This window comes from Apis dorsata, unplaced genomic scaffold (genome assembly GCF_000469605.1).
Source record: "Apis dorsata unplaced genomic scaffold, Apis dorsata 1.3 scaffold_174, whole genome shotgun sequence".
NCBI lineage: Eukaryota > Metazoa > Arthropoda > Insecta > Hymenoptera > Apidae > Apis > Apis dorsata.
In genome coordinates this window covers 635,330-639,972 of record NW_006263462.1, presented here as the reverse complement: position 1 = coordinate 639,972, position 4,643 = coordinate 635,330, and the positions used below count along the sequence as shown (strand labels likewise).

General features: G+C 43.0%; 1 protein-coding gene across 2 annotated transcripts in view; it reads left to right on the top strand.

Moving 5' to 3' along the window:
* Positions 1-41: 41 nt before the first annotated feature.
* Positions 42-4,643, top strand: part of LOC102675003 (histone-lysine N-methyltransferase 2D-like) — an 18,056-nt gene continuing 13,454 nt past the window's right edge. Inside the window, exon 1 of one of the 2 annotated variants that reach the window (XM_031509770.1) lies at positions 42-921. The gene's annotated coding sequence lies outside the window, so the exon portion shown is untranslated. The remainder of the gene's footprint in view (positions 922-4,643) is intronic. The other variant, XM_006614334.2, reaches the window with a different exon arrangement.

The window sequence follows — 4,643 nt, the reverse complement described above, 5'->3', positions numbered from 1 at the left end:
GCACACTAAAAACCTCGTCACTACCACGATCGAAGCGCACCGCCGGCAGACACGATCACGTACACACCGACACACGTGACCGCGTCAGCCTTCTCGCATCAAACTCGAAGCCAGACGACATTGGGGCCAAGACGGCAGTAGTCTCACGCAGCGTGCAGTCAGTTTGCAGACCGACACCGTAGCGATCGGACGTGTGTTTCTGCGCGAAAGATACATCGTTACATCTTGACTCGAGTAATCGGACGATCAGCAAGGGGCTGACACAGACCAGTAACACGCATCTACCTGTCACCTGCTCCGGACAATAGTTCAAGTTCATCGTGTTTCTCTACGGAGGAAGAAACGAGTCCGATGGATTCGCGTATTTGATCTACGCAAATTTCTACGGTTTCACGCGAAAACACGCTCAGTGCTATCATTAGTTTTTCGACGTGTGCCTTTTTTCCTATTCTTTCCATCGGAGAAAGAGAGAAAGAGATCATACAATTTCACGGAGAAACGGATACTGTTTTTTGCCGCATTGTACACACGTTACGAAGATACTCTGTTTTTCTTCGTACTTTTTTTTTTTTTGGTATTATAATATTTACCGTTTAGTGTGACATAAATAACACGATACGATACCGTCACTCTTGAGGGATTCGCTTGGATTTACCCGTGGAAGAGGGAGAACGGTTTCAATCGCGAGCCGCGATAACAGGCGTTATTATGACGGTGACTCTCGTTACATTGGTTCGACGAACGGGATACTCCACGCTGAGCCAGTGACTATCTCCGTGTCTCGCGGATAAACTATACATACTATTCAATCGTTTGCTAATCGACGAGTGCAGCGCACCGTCAACTTTCATCAAGTTCGACGAGGAAAAGTGGATCGCTGTTCCATCGTTCGATCGTGTTCGACAGAATCTTTCAAAATTGGTGAGTAATCTAAAAATAAATTATTTCGTCGACTTTTTTCTACTCCGAAATTATTTATCCGTCCTCCACCTCCATTTCGATCGAGAACGATTCTTGAAGAGAACACTGATCGCGCACGGATCAAGACTGTCGCGATCAAACGGAGACCGTTGTTTTTTTTCTTTAAGCGGAAATACTCGTGATTACGCGTGAAACGGCCTTGTAATAATTTGTAGAATAGAACGTTATCTACTGGCAACTTGTCACGCGCCAGGACTTTGAACTAAAACTCATTGGAATTAACTATCGCGGGTACGTGCTTCGATCGAGACGAGTCCAATTTTCTCATTTCGAGAAGTTATATTATCCTTCGAATCATACCATTATAATTATGATAACGGCGAATCCTCGTAATTCGTGTTAAATAGAAGTGAACTTACGATATTTTTAAATACCAATTGAAACGACAAAATGTGCGTGTTCGTTAAATCGATCACAGATCACCATTATCGATTTCAACCGGCGATATTTACGAAACGACCCTGAATGCTCGGAGACTCTGACCTTCAAGAACGATTCGGTTGACGCAACGTCTGACTGCAATTCGCGGGCACAATAAACTCGTACATTCATTGTTTTCATTCCAATCTATTTGGCGTATCTTATCTTGTTATCGACGAGATTGTATCATAAGCTCGTTTCTCGAACATCAATCCACTTTATAATAAAAATAAAAAAATAATGTACAATTGTCTTTCTTTTTTTTTTTCTTTTTTTTTGCACCAAAGATGAAAAATTATTTTATGATCGTTGGTATTAGGACGGGATTGAAACGATCGACGAGTATGAAGCGAGGAAAGGATGCGCTTACGAAAGTCTCGTGCAACGCGTGAGCAACGCGGCAGCGGTCGTTGCGTCATTCGTGACGAAGAGAAGAGGACTCTGATCCTTATCTCGTCTTATACCGCAAAGAATGCAACCGGACGATGATTCGTTTCCCAAACGAATTTTCAACGGGACGAATTCCTCGTTATACAAACATATTATTCCAAGACTTTTTGTATTACGTGTCATTTCCACTCGGTCGATGAGCGATTTATACGTATATAATATATAAATAATTTTTATAAAAATGAAAATGATTATACGATTATAACTGTCGTTTCGCACGTGGATTATTGGCATCGTTTCGAAGATCGCTCGATCGATCGTGATCCTCGTTTGAAACGGGAACTACTCGTCCATCCCCCCTCCCCCTTCTCGTTCGTGTTTCGCGCTCTGTATACTACCCTTCCCCCTCCCTCTCCCTCTCCTCGATCGATCCCACTACTCTTCTCTTGCCACGCCGCCGCCTCCGCCACAACCTTCTCTCTATCGTTGCCGAAGTGGGCCACGGCCTAATTTGCAGAACTCTCAACCTCGTCGTAGCGTAAAACGTATGTGCAATAAGCTTCACGGACTTGGAGCGAAGGGCACGCACGTGTACGAGATACAGTGGCAGGCTTCTGCTCGGTCGAGTCGTTTCAAACGCGGTCATGAAAGGGACGGAAAACCCGGCCGATGGGAACGAAAAGTAACGGATATTCATATTTAATTGTCCAGTTTTATGATTGTTGCCGAGTTAATGGCTTCTTTGAAATTATCGTAAATCAAATTTCATTATTGAAATTTGATTCTATATTTGATATAATTTGCACCGTTATCGATGAATATCGATAATGCAGGTTAACAATGTTATCAATGGAAATATCGATAAACGAGTATTAACCTAAAATAGAAAATTGCGAAATATGTTTAACGATCGTTCCAAGCAAATGTTTGAAAATGTCGCGTCAATCGAAGTCAAAATTACTGCAATTTTTTTTTTGACCGACCGTTTATATTTATGATATCGAAATATAATGTGCACTCCAAAGTGTACATTACACTTTGTTACAAATACTTGCGTTATCGCTATAAATCGGTATCAATATTATCGAGTAATTTATATATTAATAATTTATCTATCCGCACATTTAAGCCCTGAAATCCATTTATCGTGATTCGTATCGTTAACATGACGCAATCTGGATAAAATCTGGAGGTCATTATCACTCGTTCTCAATGTTGCGTAAAATTTCCAAAGTTATTAATTATTTTCGAACGATATCGATTTATGTTATATCTATCAAAGAAGGGAAGGAATTAACACACGCGTTGCGCTCGTTATCTCGATCTAGATTGTTTGTGGTGTCACATCAATGTGATTAGCGGTATCTACGGTTCGAGGAAATGCATGACACGGATATTATATTCGCGTGGATAGATGCGCGCGAGCGCAGTACAAGGGTATGCATAGCCGGCTACGAATCGCCAAGTACGTGTAGTATTCCCGATACGATTTCTTAGATATCCCTGCGTGCGTGTAGAACACGATATACACCTATACGCTCTGGTATCCGCGAGTGCGCGCGCGCGCGCGCTTACGTGTGTGTGTGTATGTGTGTAAGTAGCTGTCTCGGATATTGCGGATTGTGCATTGCGTCATCGGTCGTTCATCGATCATACCGAGTTGGAAGAAAATTTTCATAACGCGATATCTGAATTTTTTATTCCGATCACAATGAAAGGTAACAATTATTTTTAGATAATTCTAATCTCTTCGAATTTATATACGAACAAAAGGCAAATCAATTGAATTAAATTAAATTAAAAATTGGGAAGAGAAAAGAAATAAAAAAAATTCGAGATCGATTTAATTAACATCGAACAATTGCGAGCAAGATTTATCGAATAAATATGTAAGATCGGATTGTGATCGTTCACCGATCGACGTGATCGAGCTCGCTATTTATCAATCATATTAGGAAATATCAGGCTCCGTTGTTCCCGATGACCTTTTCGCGTTTCTATTATGCAACGAAGGTGAATGGTCTAGCATAACACAGCGTGCACGTGTAGGAGTCACGTGGCGGGAGAGCAGCCATAGAAGAGCGAATAAAGGGGGAGAGGGAGAGAGAGAGAGAGAGAGAGAGAGAGAGGAGCGCTAGGCTAGACCCGGCGCGAATAGACGCGCGCGAATTGCGCGAACATTTCTATGCTGTGCACCGCCGCGGCAGTTGCATCACGCACCGCGTGTTATTTCTTAAGCCGGCCGCGCATTGTTTATCAGTCGAAACGCCCACTCGGCCGGCCCGCTATCGCGCCAAGTTTCCCGTCGAGATTGATCGGGAAGCGCCGATGTAACCGGTCGATCGAAAGAAATTCACGACGCGCGCACACGTATGTCGTCGTCGCCGCCGTCGTCGTCGTTTATTCGTCATTGGTATCCGTTCCACGTGTTCGTTACGTAATACGTATTCGCGAACGGGCAACACGTTACCTCAGGTCACGTGTCGCGAGACGAGAAACGCGACCGACGCGATCACGCCGATGCTCACGTGGAACGCGTGAAAATTCAGATAAACGGGAAATTAATACCGATGACTCGTAATTATTCGCCGTATATTTGTATTCGAGCGTTCCTCGTACATCTCTCTTTTCCCATGGTGTTATTTTTATCGCCGATATATTTTTACCAACGATTTCATTATTGTTTGCACGTCTCGAGATAACGAACGAAATACAGTCTACTATCATCGCGCGTGCTTCTAAATGGGCCACGAATTATCGCGGACGAAAATAGTCGAATGGTGGCAGTCAAGGTTGAACCGGCGTATCGTATTGAAAGAACGGGCGTATAATAGAATAATACGATTTGAATT